Genomic DNA, 16296 nt, shown 5'->3' on the forward strand with positions numbered 1-16296 from the left:
GGGGGGCAGGAGGAGAAAGAACAAATGAATAAAGGGAAAGAAAAGTGGGAGAAAGTGTTTCAGGTAAAGATGTCAGGGCATTCAAAGTCCCACTGGTGTTAATAAGAATGGCCCTTCCTTCACTAAGGAGGGTGGCTTGGCAGTAGCATCCAGACAGGGTGAATGTTGATACCTGTGAGACTGCAGAGACAGCCTGGCTCACAGAAAGCAGAAGTTTGAAAGTCATCTGTTGTTTAAAACAGGCCAGGCTTTGTGATCGACACAGTAGTGTAGAGAAGGAAATAAATAGGACAACTCCAAGGTTCTGTCTTTACATTCAGTTGAAAGGTGGTGAGCTTTTCTAACATAGGAACATATTTGTAAGGGAAATATTATTTACTTAATTTTCATTTGGGAATGTTGAGTTTGAGCAGTTAATGTTTGGAACATTAGGAGGAGATGTTGATTGATAAGAAAATGTATAAGATGAAACCTAATGGACAAATGTTTTCAGCACATGCACATTATGAATAGCTGTTTATGGTGGTAATTTAAATAGTGAGGACAGGTAAAGATATCAAGAAAATATAGAGCCAAGAAAGAGGTGCTTAAGAAGGGAGTTATGAATGCTGATGACAAGAGGTCCGTTGAGTGAAATAGATCAAGTGTCACCTAAAAGATTGCAAGAGCCTTGGAGTCATGGGAACGGAACCAGATTTTAATGGGTTGAGTAGTGAGTGTAAAATCAAATGCAGACAGAACTCTGGGAACTTTTGCTTATTTAAAAAAAATTGAGAGTGAGGATAACGGGTATATTGGGATATGAGGTCAAATGAGATTAAAAATAGCATATAGTTTTAGGCTGATGTGAAGGATACCACTATTACAACTGAATATTCAGAAAGAAAGAGGTATAGTAAACAGTGTATGACACCTTGGTGGAAGGAACAGTTGGACCCAAATAAAGAGAAAATTAACTTTATCAGTGAGTAAGAAGAATTCAGCTTTCTAACAAGTCAGAAGTAAGATGAGAAGCATGTGTGTGTGTATATATAGAAGGGCAGCTAAGAGATTTTCAGTCTAATCAGTGTCTTCTCTTTCTCTGCAATATGGATTATCTCAGAATAAGAGGAATTATATGTGAAAGAGTAAGAGATTTGATACAAACGGAAGATGTGCAATAAAATTATTTTCATAGAATATGAGAGCGGTGACCAAGTAATGTAACAGGACATACCGTATCAGTGTCAAATAATTTCATGTTGGTGACAATGAATTTGTATCACAGTAAATCTGACCTATTCTGCAAATATTTGTCTCAACAGTCATTGACAGAAAAAGAAACAATTTCAGATAGGATTATAATTTTGCTGAACAAGTGGGGTAAAAGAAGTTCAGGAAAATTTAGTGCATTGGCAGAAATACCATACAATGGAACCAATCTGAACATGGAGAAAGGTGAAGAAGGACGAAGACTCATAGGTTAGAAGTAGAGTTGCAGATAGGGCTGAAGAAGCTAATGAAATGAAAACATTATTTTCCAACTTAGAAATGATGTGAAGAAGTTTGAGTGTTGATGTTTGTGGAAGGTGGGAGACTTTAGTGGGACATTTTTAGATGAACCATTTAAAGGTTATAAAAAAAAAAGACACATCTTACTCTACTATGTTATACTGTATTGTGCTATAATGAACAAACTGTTAAAGAAGTAAAGAGTTTTAATTGCCCGTATGTATGAGGATCAGGGGTGGGAGGGACAACATGATGGAGAGAAAGGCTGTGCTTCATCATCAGTGATGAATACAAAGGATGTCTGGGAGAACCTAGGCAGGAATGTGAATAGGGGAAATAAACTGTCATGGGAAGATGAACTTTGTAAGAAAAAAGATGTGATCAAGGCCAGAGGGAAATGATGTCAGTAGGATGGTTCTGAGTCATCAGGTACAAACTACCAAGAAAACCTAAATTTGAAATATAAGTAGGGTAATTTTTTAATGCTCATTAACTGGTGACCACTGATGTCTTTCAAGTTATAGTTATTTGTCATACCTCACCAGGCTATATTTTCTATATTATGCTAAACAGAATGCAAGCACTATGCGATATGTTCTAGTTTGGCTACCACTGAGAATTATTAAATGCAATTTAACAGGTAGAGTGAAAAATATAATTTCTATTCCAACAAACCTACATGCTTTTTTATGTGTTCTATGAGATTCTTCTTCCTTGTATCCTCCCATGAAGCTTCAGTTTGGCTAATTTTCTTTCTCATATTTGATGTGGTGATGTTCTCATCAAGTAGTCTTTAATTTTTCTCTCTTACTGGTACATTTTAGTTGTACATAACAGTTGGGTTAATTTTGACATAAAGATACAGGTATGGAAGTATATAAATTAATTTACTCCACTTCAGTCCCTGGTCCTCCCCTTTCTCTTCCCTCCTCCCTACCCCCATTATCCTTCTTCTACTCCACTGACCTTCCCTCTATCTTTATAATCAGAGCAATCCCCCACCACCACTTTATTTGACCCTTAATTTTCTGGGTCTGGCTTATAGAACTTAACAAGATATTCTCTACTTCCATCCATCTAGTAGCAAATGCCATAATTTCATTTTTTTTAAGAGGAGAAAAAGTTTATTTTGGCTTATGATTTAAGAGGTTCAGACCATGGTCAGTGGGCTCCATTGCTCTGGGCTTAAGGTAAGGTAGAGAACATCACAGCAGAAGGGAATGTCGAAGGGAAGGAAAATTCCTCAGCTCAAGGGCCAGGGTGACCAGAAAACAGAGAGAGAGGGAGGAGCCAGGGACAAAAATGTATAATCCTCAAACCACATCCCTAGTAACCTACCTCCTCTAGCCACACCACACCTGCCTTCAGCTAACCAGTAACTGAAGTTACCCAGTAAAGAAGTACTTTCAGATTAGTAATCCACCAAATGAATTAACCCACGGATTATGTTACATTCTTATAATCTAATCATTTCAACTCCTGTGTTAATATACGAGTTTGGGGGATAGCTCATCCAAACCTCAACATTCCACCTCTGGGTCCCCAAAACTCATGTCCATTTCATAATGCAAAATGCATGTGGTCCATTTTCAAGAGTCCCCATAGTCTTAACAGCTCCAGTTTTACCCAAAAGTCAAGTCCAAAGTCTCATCTGAGGCGAAGGCAAACTTTTGATTATGAGCCCCTGTAAAGATCAAAGGCAAGTTGCATATATCTAATATATATTGGCACACAGTAAGCATTCCCATTCCAAAAGGAAGAAATGGGGGCATAGAAAAAAGTGATGGGCCCAACACAAGACCAAAATCCAGCTAGGAAAACAAGTAGCTCCAAATTCTGTATTCAGTGCACATAAGGGCAAAATATGATCTTCAAAGGGCTTGTGCAGCTCCACCCCTATCGCCTTGCCAGTTGCAGTCCAAATGGCCTTTCTCTTAAGCTGGCTCTGTCCACAGCCAGCCTCTTTCCCCAGCAGATGTTCCATGTTGTTGGCATCTCTTAATCCAGAGTGTCTGAAGTGCATCTTTGGCTTCCTTCTCAGAGCCTCGTGCATTGATATTTCAGGGGCTGCCTGCAGGGATTCTGATCTGCTGCACTTTCCCTGGCCTCCCAGGCCTTTCTCTGAAATTTCAGCGTAAACTTCCGGTATTCCTTAATTCCAGCGTCCTGCATCCATGCAGAACTAGCACCATGTGAATGATGCTGAGGTCTGAAGTCAGCTCAAGCTGTAGCCTGCCCCCCTTAGACCATTACTGCAGTGACCTCTGAACGCCTGGACAATCAAACACAGTGAAATGAATCCTGGGGAAACTTCTTTCTAGGTAACCCTACGCAAGCATAGGTCCAAGGTCTCTCAAACAAGTTTTCACTTATACACCCTTGAGCCTGCAATGGGTGTGGTTTTGCTGACTCCTGAGATGCCCTCAGGGTATCTTTCCTTTGTCTCAGCAAAGTACTTAACTTCTCTTTATGATGACCATCTTTTTTTTTTTTTTATCAATTTGCTGATCAATGAATTACAGTTCACAAAGTATTTGTGCCAACCTCATGAGTAGGTAGGTGTTACTATTTCAGTTTTATGGATAAGGAAATTTTAGGACAAAGAAATAAAAGAACCAGAAAGTTTCAGAAGCAGGACTCTAAGACAAGGTCCTAAATTCCTTGGCCCCAATTTTACCTGCGCTTCTTTGACCAACAAAGTTTTCCAAATCTCTCTGCTTCCAATTTTCACAGTAAACCTAGCTAAAATCTGCCAGCAACACCCAGGCCACACAGGCCTGAATGCTGTGCTTCCTTGAAATTTCTTCCACCAGATTATTAGTCTATTTCCTTTAAATTCACCTTCACAGAAAATGTCAGGGCATGGGCAAAATGTAGACAACTTCTTTGCTGGAATGTAACATGAATATTCTCTAGTCTGATTCACAATAGAGTCCCCATTCCCCTCTGAAAACTCATGAGTACAGTCTTTACTGGCCACATTTCTATCAGCATTCTGGTCTTCTGAGCTCCCACCAGAATTGCCCATTAAGCTCTGCTCACAACATTCTATGGCTTCTCCAGCCCATATCTGTAGGAACGACGGAAAAGCTCCACCAAAACAATCCTTTACCTGTCGGAGATTTTATTAGCAGGACATAGAGGTCAGTCATAGAGGCCAGTTGCAAAAGAGAAGGGCGGGGGAGAGGGAGAAAGAGAGAGAGAGAAGGAGAGGGAGGAGAGGGAGGGGACCATAATTTCATTTTTTATGGCTGAGTAAAACTCCATTGTGTATATACAGCGCATTTTCTTAATCAATTATTAATGGGCATCTGGGCTGGTTCCATAACTTGGCTATTGTGAGTAGTGCTACTGTAAACATTGATGTATCTATATTTGTAGAGCTTGCTGATTGTTGATTTTAGTTTTTTTGGATAAATGCCAAGGAGTTGGATAGCTGGGTCATATGGTGGTTCCATTCCTAGGTTTTTTTTTCTTTTTTTTTTTGTTCCTTTTCCTCCACATCCTCACCAGAATTTATCACTATTTGTATTTTTTGATAATTGCCTTTCTGACTGGAGGGAGATGAAATCTCAGTGTATTTTTAAATTTCATTTCCCCGATTGCTAGGGATGTTGAAAAGTTTTTCATGTATTTTTTTTTTTTGGCTGTTTGTGATTCCTCTTTTCAATAACAGCTTTTCTATTTAATTCTTTCTTCATTGATCTTAAATGGAAAGATCTATGATGTATAAAATGCCTTTTTTTAAAAAAAATATTTTTAGTTTTATGCAACACTGGGATACACCTTATCATAATCTCAAAAGTATGTAACCCAGCCTGCTGTTGTTTACTGAGAGTTTCTTCTGTAGTGCATTCACTCTGTTTTGAATTTGGGCAGGAAATAAATGTTTTCATATGCTTTTCTTATTCTGGGAGGCCTATTTGACTTTCTGTCAAGGCTCTGCATGCAAGCCATTAGGAACCAGTATTAAGCACAATAAAAAGTAGGCTGCTTACAGTTGTAATGCTTGGAATTATATTGTGAATTTTCTTATTTCTCCTTCCATATCTATTATTATTGTTACTTTGATTTTCTCTGTTCTCATCTTACTTTGTCCTCTCCCTCACTAACTTGTATTTTTCTATTTCAAATAAAGCTTTGTTTCATTATTTGATTCAGACTCTTTTAAAAAATATTCAGGGAGAGAATAAGTTTGTGCTTGTACCTTTTGTAAAAATCTGTTATGTTCCAAACCAGTATTTTTTTGTTGTTGTTGTTGTTTCTTTTAGGTCTTTAAAATCTGCTTTTATTAATTAGTTGTAAGTAAAATAAATATTTCAAAAATATAAATATAATGTAAACTTAATGATGTCCTACATTTCAAGGTTTTGAATACAACAAATGTATCAAATAATGAAGCAAAGTAGTCAGCATCCTAAAGCCCAGTGACAGTGGGAATCAGACCTCCCCTTCAAAAAAATATGGAACTTATCACAAATTTGTGTGTCATCCTTGCACAGGGAACATGCTAATCTTCTCTGTATCATTCCAATTTAGTATATGTGCTGCCAAAGTGATCACCCAAACCAGTATGTTTTTAATTGCAATGTTAGTCCCTTTATATATGTAAAAGCTATCTATGTTTTTCTTTAAAAATTGATTTTAATAGTTTCTACAGTAGCTAAGATGGTTTGAATTTTTCCACATATAACTTTCCCTGGGAACAGGCTTATGCTGAGTAGTTTCTTACCCACCCTGTGTAAACTTACAGGTCCAACAATTTATTTCTATCTTGAAAATACTTGACATTTTTCTCTATCCCTAAAAGTGTACGATAATTTCAGGTTGTCGAGTTATTTAACAAGCGCCATTCCAAATAGGAAGGTAAATAAGTTATGAACTTTCAAATGTCTTTAATTTCGTCACTCCAAGCATTCTGGATGATACTTCTCAAACAAACACCTTTGGAAGTCTTCAGGTCCTAACACCTGCTTAACCTGCTCATTCACATCCTCATTAATCAGCCTACAGTATTTTCCAACTGTGCTCACCAGCACATACAAAGACGAAGAACTATCTAATTCTAAGGGTCTTGGAGGATTCTCACAGCATTGTTCATTTCTCCAAGCCTAGTGTAAACTTCATTCATTCAGGGATAGACTCCATTTAAATAAGGCACATCAAATAATTTTTGGAAGTGAGAGATAATAGCTTACAAAGTTTAAAGGACATGTTGCTATCCTTTTCCTTATTTTTAACTTCTTCCTCCATTGTATCCACCATGGACAACAGATCTTCAACTTTAATATCTTCATTTTCATCCTGTTTCTTTAAATTATTCCAAGGCACCAGTTCAGTCGATAGTATTTTCAAGGACTTATACAAATCCTTTAGGGATGCCAGTTCATCTTCTCATATTTCTATTACAGGAATAAGATGCTCAAATCCACAATATTGTATAAGATCTTTATTAAAATTTTGGGCTCCTCCTTTGTTCTGTTTATAAATTATTACTGGAGTTCCTAGGTTGTAAATTGATGCTACCCAGCAAAGAAAACCATCAGTTAGGACCAATAGATGGTTTACTTTGCTGGGTTCATCTTTTCTCTGTGTCCTCTGTGTTTTTTAGTGACTGACAAGCTCCTGTAATTTGATACTTTCTTTTACAGCTTTTTTTCAGTTTCTTCACTTGTTATTTTTTTAAGTTTTTTTTTTTAAAGAGAGAGAGACAGAGAGAGAGAGAGAGAGAGAGAGAGAGAGAGAGAGAGAGAGAGAGAGATTGATTTTTAAAAAATATTTATTTCTTAGTTTTCGGCGGACACAACATCTTTGTTTGTATGTGGTGCTGAGGATGAAACCCGGCCGCACGCATGCCAGGCGAGCACTCTATTGCTTGAGCCACATCCCCAGCCCTTAAGTTTTAATTCCTGTTGTGTGGGTCTGTTTTCCAAATTTTTTTGAGGTTCAGTTTTTCACTTGTAAGTGCATCAAGCTTGGATTTTAAATACTTGAGTTGATTCTGTAATGACTCTAGAAGGCATTTATAGGCTTGGTGATGTACCTATATTTCAATAGTCTTTTTCTTCTTCTGGATTTTCAAATCATTGTTAGATTTTTCCTTGGATTCACAGTAGTCAATTAGGCAAAGCAACTGTCTATCCAGGACAGATGAGAAACTCTTTTGCAGAGATAGGCAAACACTCTGTTTTGAGCTATGATGCGCTGTTCATCCTCCTTTGTTAATCTACAGATAGCTTTTTTTGCAAAGAACCAATAATCTCTTGTTGTTCTATTCATTTCATTTTTTTTCTTGTAATGTTGGCATTTTGCCTGTAAAATTTTCTGCTCCTTTTGAACATCTTTTATTTTAGCTTCTTGCTGGCAAACCCTATTTAGGGATACATCTTCCAATTTACCAATTTTGGCTTTCACACTCTCCATCATTGGTTCCAACTCATTTGGAAGCTTGCTCTTCCTGATGGGCTGCTTGGTTTTGTTCTACCTGAAGTTCATTTTTAAGCTTCTGGTTATTTTCTATATGCTCCTGTATCATGTTCTGTTGATATGCTGTTTCTTCCATCAACCTTTTCAAATTCTGTCTCATCCTTTGTGATGATTGCTTGTCAAAAAGGATGCAATCTTTAATATTTGATCTTTTGACTAAGCACAGACATTTTAAGCCATGCTTCATCAACAGGACATTTATAATTTCCCATTCTGCTTCTTCCTGTTGTTTTTTAAGCATGTGTGTTTTTGTTTGTTTGTTTGTTTTGGTTTTTTTTATAATTGACTGGACTTTTGAGTTTTAGGGGCTGCCAGAAATGTAGTTTCTTTTGAAGAATTAAAAGAAGTGGAAACTGGTAATAGGAAAATTTGAGTTGCCTCAGCCATGGCACATTCCTCTTGCGTCTGACACCTGGCATTCAAGTGGATCTCAATGAAGTCATCTCATGTCTGAAACTGGATCTTCATAAAGCTAACTGGGAAGTTCAAGATAAGGCAGATTCCATCTGGAGAGGGATCATTTTTCTGTTTTAAAGATGGTGCCTTCTTGGACTGGGGTTGTGGCTCAGTGGTAGAGCGCTTGTCATGGCATGTGTGAGGACCTGGGTTCAATCCTCAGCACCACATATAAATAAAAAAAGCAAAAAAAAAAAAATCCAATAGTAACTTAAAAAAATGGAGATTAAAAAAAAAGATGATGCCTTCTCCACCATCTATGTTTTATTCCATATTTGATGCGTGGAGTTCTCATCAAAGGGTTAGCATATTTTTTCAATATTGTTTCAAGGCCATCTCTAAGTGGAATTCTAACACAGCAGTTGTACATTTGGAGCCAGTTCAGGTCAGAGTACAGATCTAGCCACAGTATTTTCCCAATTTTTTCTGTTCTATTTACATCAATGGGTCAATCAATAAAAAAAATCGGCACTGACCACATTGATATAACACAAAGTAAAATACAGAACTAGGAATATTACCAGAGATTTAAAAAATAGAATTATGAAATGATTACTAAAAAAACATAATTTCAAATATTTATGTAACTAAAAATAGATTTAAAAAACATGGAGCCAATCTTATCAACTTGAACAAAGAAAGGTAAATGCACAATTCAGTTCCAGATGTTACAATTCTATTCTCAGTACTCAATACAGCATGTATACAGAAAAAGTACTAAGGTATCAAGTATATAGGAAACCTGAACAAAACCATAACTACTTTGACCCATCTGACTTGTATGGAACATTCCATTCCACAGTAAGGAATAAGCTTTCTTTTTTCACATACACATAGTATATTCACCAAGATATACCATATTCTAGAACATAAAACAAAGCTCAAAATGTTTAAGAGATTCAAATCATTAAAAGCCTCAGTCCATGGTAACCAACCTAGTATGAGTTTCAACTACACTGGGTCTGTATCTTGGTTCCATTGGAGCCTGAACTAATGAGGAATCCTGTATTTTCTATTTTATACAGATATTAAAATGTATTCAGAGTATGCTTTAATTATATGCCTAATATGTATAAGAACTACAATGGCATCCTAATTTCTAACTGTATATTAGTTGTGCCTTCTGTTTATTTTTCAATAGCCTCACAGGAGCTAATTTTATTAGTCTTTTTCAGTGAAAAACCTCTGGCCTTCTTAATTCTCTCTATTGCAATTTTTCTCTGTGTCATTAATTTCAGTCAATGTTATCTTCTGTGTAGTACATTTTTATTTAATTTGCTTTTCAGTGTAATTTCTTTTGATGCATGTTTTGGTATTTACTTTTTCTACATTCTTTTTTCTTAAGTATGAATTTAAGTCAACCAAGTTTTATAATTCAGATATTTATATATTTTATAAATATATAAACTTATATATTTTCATTATAATTCTAATAAGAATATGAAGTGCTACATGATCACTCTTTTGGCCTATATATTACTTATCTTTTTATGACAGTATTTTTTAGCAATTTTTATTGGTTTATGTTTTATGGTGTACTTTTTTAATTTTATCAATCTTTGTACTTATATTAAAAGTATGTCTCATTAAGGCAGCAGTGGAACCCAAAAGAGAGTCCTGGAGTACAGTCTTCCAGTGTGGACCAGCAATTGCAATTCTCTGATTTAAAATCTCCAGGCTAATAGGCTCCCAGCAAACAGCAATCCTAAGCCTACATCCCACCTCCAGGAGTTTCATCCCCAGGACAAACCATTTCACCGTAGCAACTAGAAGTATTCTGAGTGTGGAGTTATCATCAAACTCCAGATAATCCCACCAATTGGCTAAGAAGGGAAGCTGAGAAACTTCTGAACTCCAACGAAAACAATTGTTCAAATTTCCATCAAGATCCTTGTATTTCTCTCACACATCTCTATCATTTTTGAAACCAAATATTCTTTATGCATCAGTTTAACAAGGACTGGTATGTCAGAATAGTATATTACAGTTTTGTTTTGTATTCTATTATTTTTATTATTTTTGCTATTACATATGTATATATATTTTACTTTTAAAATTATGAGTATGCTTTTTCCTCTCATCTGTTTCCCTGGATTCTCTTTCTTTTCTCCTACTAGCAGCCAACCTTGATCAGTTCCTCTTTTACTTTTAATATAACCTTCTACCTCTGTCTTCTCTCCTCCTTCCTTATAAACACTACATCCTACATCACTTCTGTTCTCTCTTTGTTCACCATTTGAAATTGTAAATCCTTTTGCAAATTTACTGTATTTAAGTAGACAATAATTAATCATACCATTTCTGTTTATTGACACAAAACTGTAGACATCTTAATTGGACCAATTTTTTTTAAGTCTGTATATTGCTTGCATTGAGTGCTGTTAATATTGACCTCTCTCTTAAAGGTGAGGTACTGGAAACCTTCAGTGACAGTATAAATCTACAGGGTAGAAAAGGTGCTGCCTCAGATCCACACTGCTAGATGGGAAGACACAAGAACAACATGAAAAAATGAGGAAACAAGGTGCCCCAAGGAAACCAAGTTTCTCCAATAATAAAATCCATTGGTAAAAGAAATGTCAGAGAATGAGTAATGTGGGTAGTAAAACTGATCTGTGACATAAAGAACGATGTAAGGAGTGAAATGAGAGATAAATTTTAGGAGATGAAACATTACTTCAATAAAGAGATACAGATTCTGAAATGAAATGAAGCAGAAATCCACAAAGCGACGAAATCAATAGATCAAATTAAAAATTCAGTGGAAAGCATTACCAATAGACTAGACTACTTGAAAGATAGAACCTCAGACAATGAAGACAAAATATGTAAAGTTGACTGCACAGTGAAGATGGTAAGAAATCATGAATAGAACCTCCAAGAATTATGGAATAACACAAAAAGACCAAATTTAAGATTTCTTGGGATAGAGGAAGGAGCAGAGATACAAACAAAAGGAATGCAAAATCTTTTCAATGAAATAATATCAGAAAATTTTCTAAACCTAAAGAATGAAATGGAAAAAGAAGCTTCATGACCCCAATTGTACAAAATTTACAACAGACTTACACCAAGGCACATTTTAATAAAAATACCTGACATACATAATGAGAATAGCATTTTAAAAGCCACGAGAGGAAAAAAAAATCAGATTACTTATTGAGGGAAACTAGTTCATATCTCAGGTGATTTCTCAACTCAGACCATCAAAGGAAGGAGGGCCTGGAACAACATATACTAAGCTCTGAAACAAAATAGATATCAATCAAGAATTTTATATCCAGAAAAATTAAGCTTGAGATTTAAAGATGAAATAAAAAAAACTTTCATAATAAAGTTAAAAGAATTCACAACTAGAAGGCCTGCATTACAGAACATTCTCAACAAGAGATTCTATGAGGATGAAATAGAAAAAAAAATGTGAAAACCAGCAAAGAGAAGAACCACACTAAAGGAATAGTCAATCAAAGGAGAAACTAAATTAAGCTAAAATTCAGAAATAAACCAAAATGACTGATAATACAAATTATATTTCAATAATAACCTTGAATGTTAATGGCCAAAACTCATCAATCAAAAGACATAGACTGGATATTGTATTAAAAACAAGACCCCAAAATATGCTGTCTCCAAGACAGTCACTTCATAGGCAACTACATTCACACAGACTATAGGTGAAAAGATGGGGAAAAACATCTCACTCACTTGGATCAAGTAAACATGCAAGAGTTTCTATCTTCATATCAGGTAAAGTGGACTTCAAACCAAAGTTAGTCAAAGAGATAAAAAAGGACATTTTATACTGCTTAAGGGAACTATACATCAGCAAGACCTAACAATCATAAATATTTATGCTCCAAATAATGGAGCATCTATGTACCTCAAACAAATCTTTCTCAATTTCGAGAATCAAATAGAAAACAACTTAATAATATTGGGTGACTTTACTACTGGATAGATCTTCCAAACAAAAACTAAACTAAAAAACTATAGAACTAAATAACAAAATCAATAATTTAGAATTAATGAACATATATAGACTATTTTACCTATCAATGAGTGATTCAATTTTCTCTCAGCCACACATGGATTCTTCTCTAAAACAGACCATATTAATTCACCAAGCAACTCTTAGCAAATATAAAACAATAGAGATAACTACCCTGCACCATTATCAGATCATAAAGGGATGAAATTAGAAATCAACAATAAATTAAAAAATTGAAGCTACTTTAACACCTGGAGACTAAATAATATGCTACTGAATTATGAATCAATAGCAGAAGATATCAGGGATGAAATAAAAAAAATACTTAGAGGTAAATGAGAATACTGATACAACGTATGAAAATCTGTGGGACACCATGAAAGCAATGCTAAGAGAAAAGTTCATTACACTGTGCTCATTCATTAAAAGAACAAAAAGGCAATGAATAAATGACCTAATATTACATCTCACAGCCCTAGGGCAAAAAAAAAAACCCCAAAACAAAACAACAACAACAAGAACAAAAACAAGTCAACACCAAAGCAGAAGAAGATAGGAAATAATTAAAATTAGAGCTGAAATCAATAAAACTGAAACAGAAAAAACAATTCAAATAATTGTCAAAACAAAAAGTTGGTTCTTTGAAAAAATAAATAAAATTGATAAACACTTAGCTATACCAATGAAGAGAAAGAAGAAACTCAAATTACTAAAATTCTTGATAAAAAGGAAATATCACAACAGATACTACAGAAATACAGAAGATAATCAGAAACTATTATGAATATTTATACTCCAATAAAAGAGAAAATCTTGAAGACATTGACAAACTTCTAGAGACATATGGACTACCCAAACTGAATCAGGAAGACATACATGATTTTAAAAAAAATATTTTTTTCTTTAGTTTTAGGTGGACACAGTATCTATATGCAATGAAATAGAATATGCTATCAAAAGCCTTCCAATCAAGAAAAGCCCAGGATCAGATGAATTCTCAGCCAAGTTTTTCAAGACTTTCAAAGAAGAATTAACACCAATACTTCTCAAATTATTCCATGAAACAGAAAAGGAGGGAACCTATACAAACTCATTCTATAAAGCTAGTATCACCTTGATACCAAAACAAGACAAAGACACATCAAGAAAAGAAAACTTCAGACTAATATCCCTGATGAACATAGATGCAAAAATTTTCAATAAAATTCTGGTAAATTTCATACAAAATAAATGAAAAAGATAGTGAACCATGATCAAGTGGGGTTTATCCTAGGGATGTAAAGTTGGTTTAACATACAGAAATCAGTAAATGTAATTCATCACATCAATAGACTTAGAGACAAGAATCATGTGTTATCTCAATAGATGCAGAAAAAAAAAAACATTTGACAAAATATAGCACCCCTTCATGTTCAAAACACTAGGAAAACTATGGGTAGTAGGAACATACCTAAACACTGTAAAATCTATCTATGCTAAAACCAAGGCCAACATCATTCTAAATGGAGAAAAATTGAAAGCATTTCCCCTAAAACCTGGAACAAGACAAGGGTGCCCTCTTTCACCACTTCTATTCAATATTGTTTTTGAAATTCTAGACAGAGCAATTAGACAGAAGAAAGAAATTAAAGGGATGTGAACAGAAAAATAAATCAAACTATCACTATTTTCCAATTATATGATTTTATAGAGCCAAAGAATTCAACCAGAAAACTTCTAGAATTTACAAATGAACTCAGCAAATTAGTAGGATATAAAATCAACACCCATAAGTCAAATGCATTCCTATACATCAGTGATAAATCCAATGAAAAAGAAATCAGAAAAACTATCCCATTGACAATAGTCATGAAGAAAATAAAATACTTGGAAATCAACCTAACAAAAGAGGTGAATGACCCCTACAATGAAAATTACAGAACACTAAAAAAAGAAATTGAAGACCTTAGAAGATAGAAAGATCTCCCATGCTCTTGGATACCAGAATTAACATTGTCAAAATGTCTATACTACCAAAGGTACTATACAGATTTAATGTACTTTCCATTAAAATCCCAATGACTTTATCATAGATATAGAAAAGGCAATCATGAGACTCATTTGGAAAAATAAGAGACCCAGGATAAATAATATTCATATATAAGAGATCCAAAGCAATCCTTAGTAAGTATAGTGAAGCAGGTGGCATCACAATACCAGACCTTAAACTATACTACAGAGTCATAGTAACAAAAACAGCATGGTATTTGCAACATAACAGAAAAGTAGACCAATGGTACAGAATAGAAGGTACAGAGACAAGCCCAAATAAATACAGTTATCTCATACTAGACAAAGGCACCAAAACATACATTGGAGAAAAGATAGCCTATTCAACAAATGGTGCTGGGAAAACTGGAAATCCATAGCAAAATGAAATTAAGCCACTTTCTCTCACTCTACATGAAATTCAACTCAAAGTGAATCAAAGACTTAGACACTAGAACAGAGACCCTGCCCCTAACAGAAGAAAAAGTAGACACAAATCTACACCATGTTGGCTTAGGAACTGACTTCCTTAACAAGACTTGCAAAGCACAAAAAGTAAAGAATCAGAAAATGGGATGGATTCAAACTAAAAATCTTCCCAGAAAAAAATTAATAACATGAAGAAAGAGCCAATGAAATGGAATAAAATCTTTACCACACACACTTCAGATAAAGCATTAATCTCCAGGATGTATAAAGAACTCAAAAAACTTAACACCAATAAAACATGACCCAATCAATAAATGGACCAAGGAACTAAACAGACATTTCACAGAAGAAAAAGTACAGTCAATCAACAAATACATGAAAAAGAAAATGTTCAACATCTCTAGCAATTAGAGATTAGCAAATGCAAATCAAAACTATTCTAAGATTTCATATCACTCCTGTCAGAATGACAATCATTAAAAATACAGGAAAAATAAATGTTGGTGAGGATGTGGGGGAAAAGGTACACTCATATATCACTGGCAGAACTGCAAATTGGTTCAACCACTCTGGAAAGCCGTATTGAGATTCCTCAGAAAACCTGGAATGGAACCACCATTTGACCCAGTTGTCCCACTCCTTGGCAAATAACCACAGGACTTAAAATCATCATACTACAGTGGTGCAGCCACATCAGTGTTTACAGCAGCTCAATTCACATCTAAGTTGGAGCCAACTTAGATGCCCTTCAACAAATGAACGGATAAAGAAAATGTGGTATATATACACAATATAATATTACTCAGCCTTGAAGAAGAATGAAATTATGGCATTTTCAGGTAAATAGATGGAACTGGAGAATATCATACTAAGCAAAATAAGCCAGTCTCAATGAACCAAGGCCAAATGATCTCTGATATTTGGATGCTAATTCACAAAGGGAGATGGCTAGGGAAGAATAGGGTACTTTGAATTAGACAGAAGGTAGTAAAGGGAGGGGAGAGATATGGGGGTAGAAAAGACAGTAGAATGACTCAGACATTATGACTGTATGTGTATATATGATTACATGACTAGTGTGATTCTACATCATGTACAACTAGAAGAATGAGAAATTATACTCCATTTATGTATGATGTGTCAAGATGCATTCTACTGCCATTTAAAACTAATCAGAACAAGTGAAAAAAGAGACTATTTGTCTTTGGCTTTTAACAATTTATTATAATGTGGCTCATAAAATATTTCAATGGTTGCTATTCCTTGGAATCTATTGAACTTCACAAATCTGGGTGGCCATATTCATCCCAAGATTTACAAACTTTTCAAACAGTGCTCTTTGAAACAATGAATTTTTCTTTATCTTTCTTCTCCCTTTTTGACATCCAGAATCCATACATTCATATTTGGGTTGGTAT

At 34.9% G+C, this 16296-nt stretch overlaps 1 non-coding gene and 1 pseudogene across 1 annotated transcript; both read right to left on the reverse strand.

Annotated features, from left to right (window-relative positions):
- Nucleotides 1–5948: 5948 nt before the first annotated feature.
- On the reverse strand, nt 5949–6054 carry LOC120888832 (U6 spliceosomal RNA). Its single transcript, XR_005732503.1, has one exon. It is a non-coding gene; the product is annotated as a U6 spliceosomal RNA (small nuclear RNA).
- A 341-nt stretch (nt 6055–6395) lies between these two features.
- LOC101954514 (centrosomal protein of 70 kDa pseudogene) lies at nt 6396–8364 on the reverse strand (annotated as a pseudogene).
- Between the last annotated feature and the right edge of the window lie 7932 nt (nt 8365–16296).

The sequence above is a fragment of the Ictidomys tridecemlineatus genome, chromosome 6 (assembly GCF_052094955.1).
Source record: "Ictidomys tridecemlineatus isolate mIctTri1 chromosome 6, mIctTri1.hap1, whole genome shotgun sequence".
Lineage (NCBI taxonomy): Eukaryota > Metazoa > Chordata > Mammalia > Rodentia > Sciuridae > Ictidomys > Ictidomys tridecemlineatus.